Source organism: Uloborus diversus, unplaced genomic scaffold (genome assembly GCF_026930045.1).
Source record: "Uloborus diversus isolate 005 unplaced genomic scaffold, Udiv.v.3.1 scaffold_11, whole genome shotgun sequence".
Lineage (NCBI taxonomy): Eukaryota > Metazoa > Arthropoda > Arachnida > Araneae > Uloboridae > Uloborus > Uloborus diversus.
This window is the reverse complement of record NW_026557765.1, coordinates 6263139-6275255: the sequence shown is the minus strand read 5'-3', so window position 1 is coordinate 6275255 and position 12117 is coordinate 6263139.

Genomic DNA, 12117 nt, shown 5'->3' with positions numbered 1-12117 from the left:
GGCTTTGCACACATATTTGTCTCAACGAGCCTTCTAAACTTCGAAGGCTGTTTCGTAGTGTGCTTCCAGAATATCCTTTAAAAGTCTTGTACTAGCACTTTCACGTCATCCAAAGTTCCATGGTGATGACATTTTAGTGATGTTTTCATCTTCGGGAATAGAAAGAGGTCTGTTAGAGCTAAATAGAGGCTGTAGGCTGGGGAGGCGTAGAGATACCATTATTGACTAGTAAGTCTTGGAGGATGAAGCAGGTGTTTCCAGCATTTCTCAAGTTTTCAGCGATGATGCTATAAACTGTCATTTTATCAAGTCCAACTTCATCTGCAATTCTTCTCACACTTAACCAGAGATCAGAATTTGACACAACACGGACTCGTTCCACATTTGCGTACGTTCTACTGTTTGACGGACACCCTGTATGAGATTCATCCTCCACGCTCTCTCGGGCATCTTTGAAACACTTGTGCCAAGGAAACGCATGCGCATTTAACTGACAACCCTGTCCGAACACTTGCTTACACATCTCTAAAGTCTCTGAGGACGATTTACCAAGTTCTACACAAAATTTAATCGCGACTCCCAGGTGACTGCGGACCGGAGTGAGTCCCGCCAGTAACCCCCACCACCGACCTAACCAGTTTGTGTGAACTTGAGAGGTATGGTCCCAATAGGAAAAAATGAGTCATTACTTATTACGCAGGCCCTGCAATTGTTAACAGTTTAAGAAAAATGGCCAATTGGCCGTATTTGGAACACGAGTTTTTAGTTACGCCAAGTCTGAAAAAACGTCAAAAATTACTATCAAACTTCAACAAACTTGGACAATAATGGCGAGTTTACAAGTTGGGGGCAGTCACAATGCATTTTTGGAGGCCCGTTTGTCTATCCTTTAAAGTTTTCGTTTCATTTGTTTTCCTATGCTTTTACCGAAAGTTTTTATTACAGTAGGGCACCGTTTAAACGTATTTCTAGGGGTCATTAAAAAAAAACGCACAATATTAAGCCTAAAGTAATAAAACAAATAGAAAGTAAAGTGCAACAAAAACTACGTAAACAGGCTCCCGTATTCCACAGATACAAACAGCAAATGTAAGGATTGCTATTAATGATAAAAACATTTCATTAGTGACTAAAAATAGATCGGGGTGGGGGGAGAATAGCTAAAAGTCAGATGTTCCTAAAGTTGTGTGGCGTAAAGCTATAAAACGAAATTACCTCTCAGTATCTTTCAGATACACGCGCCCGCGGAAATTAAAGGGCATACAAGAAAGTTTAGTTGCCACAAAGCAGAATTTTTATATGAGGTGTTGGTTCGTAAAGAAAAGGTCTACGAATACTTTTCAGTATACAGTGAAAGCCCGTTACAACAAATACCAATACAACGAAATATATCCGTGTCAACGGAGGAGCATTCAATTAAAATTAATTTACATTACAGTCAGACCCCGATTTAACGAACCTCTATTCAACGAATTTCGTGATTTAGCGAATTTTTCTTTTTGCCCCGAAATAAATGAAGGCAAAAACCTTTATTTACCGAATAATAAACCCCGAAATAAAAAATTATTTTAACAGACAAAATTTTTTTTTTTTTGTTAATTTAAGTTTGGAAATATTGGATTGTTTTCTAAATATTACATCCATATTGTCCGAAGCAGAAAAAGCCTTTTTTGTTCTTGTTTTTTTGGAATCAGAAATTTTTGACGGGCGAGGGAACAACCAACGAATAGTTATTCTGATGCTGAAAGCGATAGTGAAATTCCCATTAAAACTCTTACTTTTTCAAATGCTTTACGTAGACTGGAAAATGTAAAAACATATCTCATGCAGCAGGCAGCAAAAGACACAGTATTTTTTTTTTCTGTCCATAAAGTAGAAAGAGAACTATTTCGAGTCAAGAATCAAGGAAATTGTCCAAACATCTATTACTCAGTAGTTTAAAATTTCAAATTAACAGGCGTCTAATAAGTCGTGGAATGCTGAATAAAAAATTTAAACTTTCTAATTATGGCTGTTTTTGCTTATTAGGGGTTTTGATAAGGTAAGTGCATTTTTTTTTTAATTTTTTTCACACCCTGATATTACGAATAACCCCGATTGACCGTATAAATGTTTCGGTCCCGACAACTCGTTAAATCGGGGTTCGATTGCACATTGCTTGAATTCTATTACAACAATTCTCGTTATAACGAACAAAAATTGCGGTCCCTTGAAGTTCGTTGTAACGAAAATTTACTACTTTCATTATATTTACTCCATAATTTTAATCAAGTAATTTTGTCTTGAGGTTTCTAAGAACAGAAAAATTCCCATTTATATAACTAGTGGTACCCGCACGGCTTTGCCCGTAGTAGAAACTTGAAAGGTCTTTTGGTTCGCCTGTATATTTACAAATAATGTATGGTGCATTTCTCGCCAATTGGCTTGCCCATGTTACGGTTCCACGTTATGATAACTTGGTAATTTACATGTCCATCTTAAGATAATTTTGCTCGAGAAAATGTTCTTAAAATTGGAATAGAAAAAGAACAAAATCGAATTTTCAAAAAATCGCTTCGAGGTTCCCACCCCCCATGCTACAAACTAATTCTGTGCCAAATTTCATGAAAATCGGCCGAACGATCTAGGCGCTATGCGCGTCACAGAGATCCTGACAGACAGAGAGAGATCCGGACATAGAAACTTTCAGCTTTATTATTAGTAACTAGTGGTACCCGCACGGCTTTGCCCGTAATAGAAAATTAAAAGGCCTCCTGGTTCGCCTGTATATTTACAAATAATGTATGGTGAATTTTCTTGCCAATTGGCTTGTGCCCATGTTACGGTTCCACGTTATGGCGATTTCGTAATTTATTCGCCCATCTTATGATAATTTTGTTCTTAAAATTGGAATAGAAAATGAACCACATCGAATTTTCGAAAAATCGTTTCGAGGTGCACACGACCTTGCTACAAACTAACTTTGCGAAATTTCATGAAAATCGGCAGAACGGTCTAGGCACTATGCGCGTCACAGAGATCCAGACAGACAGAAAGACTTTCAACTTTATTAATAGTAAAGAAGATAGCGAATGATCGAGCATCGCTCCTGACGGCATCAACGATGAAACTATTGCCATAGCAAGATAACTTGATAATATTTTTTGGTAATGTTTGACATGCAGGTCCGTTCGGCCTACTTTCATGGAATTCGGCACAAAATTAGTTTGTAGCATAAGAGTGTGCACCTCTAAGCGATTTTTCAAAAATTCGATTTTGTTCTTTTTCTATTCCAATTTTAAGAACATTTTCCCGAGCAAAATTATCATAAGATAGACGAGTAAATTACCAAGTTATCATAACGTGGCACCGTAACATGGGCAAGCCAATTGGCGAGAAATTCATCATACATTATTTGTAAATATGCAGGCGAACTAAAAGACCTTTTAATTTTCTACTCCGGGCAAAGCCGTGCGTGTGCCACTAGTTCTTAATAAAACTAAATTCTTTTTCAATTTACCATCTAAGTTTTTGTTAAATGTGATTCCTTCAATAGGCATTTATAGCACTTGTATTTAACCACCGTAGCTTCTCGATAGCGTTTTCCCCAAACGTTGAAAATTGTTAAAGGGATTTTTTTTTTTTTTTTTTTTTTGTGCGTGTGTTCCATTTTCAGCAAAAAATTTATCAAAACAAGAAAAGAAGGAAATTCACACCCCAGATAAAATTCCCCAGCTATCGTTAGTAAAATTCTATTGAAACTTTTTCTTTTCTTAGAAGAGCAAATATTTGTCGAAAGAAATGGGCACAATTCTGCCGGGAAAATTGGCACCTTTGTTCAAACATTTGCATCGAAATCTTAGCCTATTTCTGTAATTTTCGAAACGGTTTCTTCACATTTTCTCTTTGAATTATTTATGGTATTCCATTGCGAATGTTTGTGTAACTGCTTATAAGATTTCGACCTTTTCAATGCATTTAATGTGCTATTTACTTTTTGGAAAAAATTTAGATGAAAATGCAGAACTGAGAAATATTTACATTTATTTTTTTTTAAACTCCAAATTTAATGTCTAAATAAATAGATGGGAAATGAAATATATTAATTAAATTTCTTTGCCATTTTCAATTCTTCGTCTTCAGTTTTATCCTTCACGATTTGAAATGCAAAGATTATCCACAAGTTTATGGAAATATTCGAACAAATTACCTTTGAACAACAAAATACAGAAATATACCTCCAAAATATTCACGAACACAATTTCAAAGTGCCCCCCCCCCCCAAAAAAAAAAGGCGTGGAAGAGTAACCACTACTGAAGATCTTATTTGCAATACCCTTTATCATTTTTGCTTATTAAAAAAATCAGAATATGTGTATTTATGTACATATATTTTACCAACAATGTGGCAGAAATCGTGTATGCGTGTACCCGTACGCTCGCGACCATTAAAGCATTTTTCATGGAATTTGGCGTTTTATTGGTTTGGGACATGGAGATGTGTGTCACGAGGCATATTTTCTCCAAAGCAAGTTTGTCTTCAGTCCATTAAGCTCACTAATACAGAAGTGAAACTTCTCGTGCATATTTTTAAATGTTATGTTTTTCGAAAGAATGGATTTTTCTACAAGGGATGAAATTTTCCGGAAATATATACGAGACTCAGAAGCATTAAAACGTGTATTTAACAAAACTCAAACTCAATATTTACCTTAACCCAAGGAGTTGCAAATCTAATTGAGGAGCAGGACCGACAAAAGGCCAATTCAGCATAGATTTAAACTAGCGGCCCGACCTAGGAGGGACCCGACACGGAATGGGAGTAGTATAAGTTATATAAATTTTATGGAGGAGGGGATCTAGCGGCTAAACTGACCAAGGGCCGCCATTGTTCACCTTGGATCTGTTGAGAAGGCATTGCACAGATAACTCCTTACCACTCCCCAGATGTATCTACTAATGCTAGAGGAAATCACCCCAAAAAATTACAAGGTGTACTTCAAAATATAAATAAAATATCCTCAAAGTTTTTTTTTTTAAATCTGATTTTTTCTTTCCTGTTAAATAAAATCACAAAAAACAATAATATTTTGGCCTCATAACTGGTTTTCCTCTTAAGAAATGCAGCGGAATATTTCTGCTGAGACTGTAGGAATTCCAGAAGCTCAGCCCCGATCTCATCAACTTGCTAACAGAAGAAAAATTCCCTAGAAATAAAAGGTGGTCATTTTTATCATCTGCTACAAGCAGATTAATAAACCAGTTAATTTCCTTTGCTGTGTTCTGCTGAAACCTGAAATCTATTCTCCGGGCTACTTTTATTGGCCCCATCCTGTATATGTAATCCTCCCTGATAATTACACTGAAAAGGTTATTATTACACCGAGTAAAGTAATCCTCATTAAGAAGTTTGTGTAATAAACTATACTTTTGTTTAAGTTTGGAACAGAATAATTGTACAAGTTTTTTTTTTTTTCTCTGATACGGAAAATTTGAAAAAAATATCTTTAAAAAATCAGAAGAGAAAATCTATCAATATTACGTTTATATGAAAATGTAACGACAATCTCCTACCAATAAAAAAACAAAAGCACTGGCGTTAAAAACGAAAAATGGAAAATGTGTACGTTTTCACTAAAAATTGTAAATAATTGTTGTAAGTTTTCTTATTTTTAGCGACAGTTTGATATTCCAGAAAAACATAATCATAACTAAAATTTAAAAACAGCGATGAAATTGATTTAAGTGGTTCAAATTGCAGCAAAGTAGCTGACAATTTTACAATTTCCAAACAAAATCAGGTAAATAAAACTCTTTATTGCAAAAAAAAAATAATAATCATAGACCCTTATGACACTATTTAATTTATAGTAATATTAGAACATGGTTTTTTCAAAAGTTGTAAGAAATTAGTTTTAAAACTGTCGTGGATTTTTAAACAAGAATTTTTCTCACCGCTTTCTTTTTCTCCCTTGGAAATATATTCTTACAGTGTTATATGAGGGTGACTTAGCAATTTCAAAGTAGGTTTATATTTTTAACAAACATCTTGACATTTTGCAAGCATCTTAAAACTGCTGCGTTGTTAACTGTTTTAGTTTTAAAATGTAAACAAGGAAAAAATATTTTACTTAGTTTCATTTTAAAAAGGGACGAAAAAATAACCACTTGTTTGTATTCAATGAGCATAAGGAAAGTGTTATTGTTCTTTTGTTATCACTTCGAAAATTAAAAATCTGGATTAATACCAAAAATAGCTTTAAAAAACCTTTGTAGTTACCCAGTTTAAAGTTTAGATCAAAATAAACTTTTTAATAAAATTAAACAACATGTTTATCTAAAGTAATAAAAATGTAATGTCTGTAGTAAAATTAAAGTCAGGAGAAAACTATGATAGAGGAAAGTGGGGCAAAGTGAAATAGTTAAGATGAGTTACCTTTTACCAAGCACACAAATTCGGACTTTATTTTAAAAATTTCAGTATAGAAAGAAAGAACTACTTATTTCAGAATAAACTAGCATAGAAACTTGATTTTTCATTTTCGACAGTAAACTTGTAACTTCCAAAAAAAAAAAGTTGAAATCTTTCTTTTTTTTTTGTGGGGCAAAGTGACAAGAAAAAAAACATTTTTTCCAAAGAAATGTTATATGCATTTGATTATTAAAAGTCTTTTTCGTGAAATAAATGAATGAATAAACTAACGAATGAGTAAAGATGAAACAATGAACGAATAAATAAATTACTTAATTAACTAAACGTATAGAGAAAATGAATAAGTGAATGAAATAATGAATGAAGACGAAAATAAAAATGAAAATGAACAAGAAGTTATGAAAATGTAATAATTACTCAAGTGATTTAATAAAAGAATGAATAGACAAACGAAATATTCCATTTCACTTTACCCCCCCCCCCATTCCCCTCCTCCTCCACCCCCCCCCCTCGTGCACTCTTGACAAATTATATTAAACACTTACATCAAAACATTTCATATATTAGCTAAATAAACCCTGTAGACATCAACAGAATTAAATTAATGTTCAAAATGCAAATATAAAATTAATAATTTTAATTGCAACAAAAATTACTTTTAATAAAGCACAAAATATTACAATATGTGCACCAAATATAGAAAATGACTCTTGTTGTACTATGTACCATGATTTACAGAGCTCTTTTTACTATTTTTAACCGGAATCAACTCTATATTTAAGACCAAACTTAAATGATTTCTTGATAAGAGCACTTTAAACTCTAAAAACGTTTAACTATTTCACTTTGCCATACATTTCCCTACTCATTTTTGTTAAAATATTTACTATAATTTCACTAAAAGTAATCATTTCATTAAATCTTAAAACATATTTTATTTGAAATCGTGAAGTTTAAAATCTCTCGGTAATCTGTTGAGTACAAAAAAAAGCAAAGACTAAATATGAGATAGCAGTTGTGCTTTAACAAAAATAAATTTTGCAAAAAAAAAGTTTTTTTTTTCTAATGCGCACCAGAAAATAAGTGTAATTGTTAAATCTCTGATAAAGTTTCTATTTTGACACAATAGTTCCACTCACATTTCTAAACTAAAATCTCAAAGTAAACAAATAAAGAAGTTTACAAAAGAGAACCTTTTTTTTTTTGTTGTTGTGGTTGATAAAAAAATGCGTCCCAGTTTTCAAATAAAACCAATAAAAAAAGGCACACTGAAAAGATAGGATAAAATGTTTAAAAACTTAAGTTTTCATAAGAACTACGATGGAAAAGACCCGATTAGTATTTTTAAGAAGCATTTCAAAAGCTAAAAAACAACAGAATAGAAAAAAAAACAGAAAGTCGAAGAAAGTAAAGATTATAAGATTAGAGGGGATACTAGAGCAAATTTTCCAACTTTTTATAACTTGATTTTTAATTTTTTACTTTTTCGTTTTTGCGGCAAACAGGATATTATTGTACCTACAAAAAATAGCGCATGTTTTTTCCCTCAGAAAGTAGCTATTGTTTTTTACAGAAAATCAGGTCTTACTAGTTAGCATGTTAAATTACAAAGTATGCCACCCATACAAGGCGAACTAAAACTGAACTCAAACAAACTTACCTACCTTTTCTTCTTACAGTGGTGGTAAAAAAAAATGCATCACCTGCGTCGCAAAAGAGAGGACTGCATTAAACACACAGTCAAGCATCCGTATCCCAGATGATTTGGGGATGTATTTCCGATCAAGGAGTTGGTGGGCTTCTTTTTGTGCAAGGAACAGTAAACGCTCAGGTGTATATTGGCATTTCGGAGGAGAAATTGCTTCCTACTATCCGGGATCATTTTACTTCAGTTCCAAACGCCATTTTCCAGGATGATTCTACTCCGTGCCATAGGGAAAAACTGGTAAGTAACAATTTAAAAGCCTTTATCCTGACATTACACTTAAATTGACATGGGGTTAAGTATTTTTTTTTTCTCTCTTAACTCACACGCAGGTTCAGAAATGGAAAAACGAGCATGTGGTCAGCCGTTCGCCTTGGCCCGAAAACAGCCCCGATCTACATAAACAATTATCGGATTCCTGCTGTTCAATGTTTATTTCATAAGTTTTGCAGAATTTCACATACATTCATCGTTAATCGGTTGACCAAAACTTCTCACATAATCCCACTGCTGTGAAAATTCGAGGATGATGAAATTTTTTTTTTTTACTAGCACTGTAAATAGCATTTCTATGTAACCTAAAAAGGCATAATAATAGTATGTTAGATAATATTGGAATAATAGAGAGAGTAATTAAGGAAGTAATTGGATACACAAAACAAATAACGCTCTTACTGATTTTACAAAATCTCGCTTACTACTATTATTTTTTGAACAGAAATCTATATTATCTGAATTAGACACAAAAACAGAAAATATATTACTCCCTTGGGCAGTCATCAACTTCCCAATTCTTGAGCTTCGTACACCGATCCTACTTTTCCTTTCGCTTCGATTTGGAGTTAAGTTTAAGGCAATAAACGCAACCTCATATACACTGTATGACCAAAAATATTGTGACACTTTAGAAAATTCATATTTTTAAGGATTTCTGATGAAATAAGAGACCAATTGCTTTGAAACTTTTGCACATAAAAAGTATTCTCCAGCTGTCATTTTGCAATAAAAATTGATATCACCCTTGCGTTTCGGGTGTTAGTAACAAATTGAGGAAAACAAAAATGTTTTTTGGTCATCATTCATCGTAAATAGCTGAGAATACAAAATAAAATTTCAGAAATTAGTTTACTATGTACAATCATTTTTCATACTTTTGAGAAGGTATCATTGATATTCACGAAAGTATATGCATTTCTTTTAAAACTAAAAATTCTATTTGAAGGTTTTTGGCTCATAACATGCAAAGTTTTTCATCAAAGCTGACGAAACTTTCAGAAAACTTGGCAGCGTACAAAAGAAGCATAATACAAAAATTTGAAATTAAAATGTTTAAAATTTGATACAATATGGACATTTAAAGCAATTAATTTTTCACTGCGCATGCGCAAAAGATAGCAGTGTGGAACTTTCATAATCTAAATTCTAACTAACTTCCTCAATTCATAAAAAAATTCCAGTTCAATATCTTAAAATTCAGGAAGTTGTCAGCGATTTAATAAGCCGAATTTCAATAATCCTTGGGTAGGCGACGATTTGTGAGGGATCGTTCGCAAGTTTGTAGCATTTGCTTGCAATCGTTCAGTGTGATTCATGATTAAAACAGATTATTTGAGAACGATCCCTTGCAATTCGTAGCCTATCCAAGAGTTATTCATATTCGACTCATTGGTTTGCTGATAAGTTTTTAAATTTTTGAGATATTGAACTGGAACGATTTTATGAGTTGGGGAATCTAGTTGGGTATTAAATGATGAAGGTTATGATTTGCTATCTTTCGTATGCGCAGTGATAAATTATTTGCTTTAAATATCCATATCTTATCAAATTTTTAACATTTTAATTTCAAATATTAGTATTATGCTTCTCTTATATGCTGTAAAATTTTCTGAAAGTTTCGTAAACTTTGATGAAAAAGTTTTTTGGCTTGTATTACGAGCCAAAAAACTTCAAATAAAATTTGTAATTTTGAAAGAAATTCTTGTATTTTCGTGAATATCAATGATACTTTCTCAAAAGTATGAAAAATGATTGTACATAGTAAGCTAACTAATTTTTGAAATTTACAGTTTATTATCAGCTATTTACGATGAATGAAGACCATAAAAAAATGTTTTTGCTTTCCTCAATTTGTTAGTGACACCCGAAACGCAAGGGCGATATTTTTTTTTTTTTTTTTTTTTTGCAAAATGACAGCTTTAGCATACTTTTTATGTGAAAAATGTTTCAAAGCAATTGGTCACTTATTTCTTCAGAAATCCTTAAAAATGAATTTTCTAAACTGCCCCAATACTTTTGGTCATACAGTGCATATAATAGCGAATTCTCTGATCGAGTAAAGCTGACGTCCCCAACAATAAAACTCGCGGCACGGCATGATGATTTGATAATATTTTTTGATAATGTTTGACATGCAGAGAAATGTATTTTGACAAATCGGAACTGAATCCGGTAACTAAACTGTTTTACTGGTAAGAAGATCATTTTACGAGAATGAAAAAACGAAAAAGTAATCTACAATGAACAACGCTATCTACTGGAGTTTAGGGTTAATCCACTGGAGTTACGGTTAAAACTTCAACTATCAAAAGATCACCAAACAAGCAATTGCTTCGATCAAATGTAGGAACAATTGTCATCCGTCTTACCATGACGGACGATTTTCTAGTAAATAATATTAACAGTTTCTTGTCCTCACTGGCCGGGATTATCTTTACTAATAATAAAGCTGAAAATATCTCTGTCCGGATCTCTGTCTGTCAGGATCTCTCTCTCTGTCCGGATCTCTGTCTGTTTGTCAGGATCTACGTGACGCGCATAGCGCCTAGACCGCTCAGCCGATTTTCATGGAATTTGGCACAGAATTAGTTTGTAGCATGGAGTGTGCACATCGAAGCGATTTTTAGAAAATTCGATGTGGTTCTTTTTCTGTTCCAATTTTAAGAACAAAATTATCATAAGATGGACGAGTAAATTACGAAATTATCATAACGTGGAACCGTAACATGGGGACAAGCCAATTGGTGAGATACGAAATTATCATAACGTGGAACTGTAAAATGGGTATAAGCCAATTGGCGAGAAAATTCACCATACATTATTTGTAAACATACAGGCGAACCAAAAGACCTTTAAATTTTTCTATTACGGGCAAAGCCGTGCGGGTACCACTAGTTAATTAATATTTTTCCGATTCCTTTCGCAATATCTATATTTTCATTTTTTAGATCTATCTTTTCAGCTAATCTTTAACCAGAGTACCAGTCAGTACATTTCATTACACTCCAGTGTCCCCCATACCTACCACTATACGTGGTTTATCAGTCAGTAATTTGTAGCCATATAACATGTCACAAGTTCCCTAATATTCTTCCAAGAATTACTTGAAAAGAAAACGGCATGAATTCAAAATTTTTCAATGAACCATTACGTATCAAGTAAAATATCTTAATTACTAAGAAGCATGTTTAGATTCTTAGTTGAGTTCAGCGTACAAAAGAAGCATTTTGTAATACATGCATAATTTGTATTTCAAAGTGTTATAATACAAACTATCGCAGAATCAATTAATTTAATTATTTAATTTAATAGAAATTTAGTTAGTAACCTACAAAGTGTGCCAAGTTTTCTAACTTTCTGACATTGGATTATTTTACAATTTTATCGTTAAATTCATAAATAATCTCCAATTTTTCCCCTTCGCTCTTAAGATTTTTCACAAAATAAAAAACGCAAACATTGTGTAAAGAAAAGCGATTTAAAGTTCAAACTGTGTGCATGTATCACACTTCAAGAAACTTTTGACCAATCTTGTTATGTAGAGGTTTGTCATAGTTTCTATATTGAAATCTATATCCTTCGTGCAAATTAGCGTAAGTGGAATCGGCATAAAGTATGAAACGATTCCTTGTTAGTACGATCATTCTTCAGAAGTTTTACACTTACAGCTATTTTGTTTATTAAGTTACGTTTAATATTTTGTGAAATATGTAGCTCACAATTT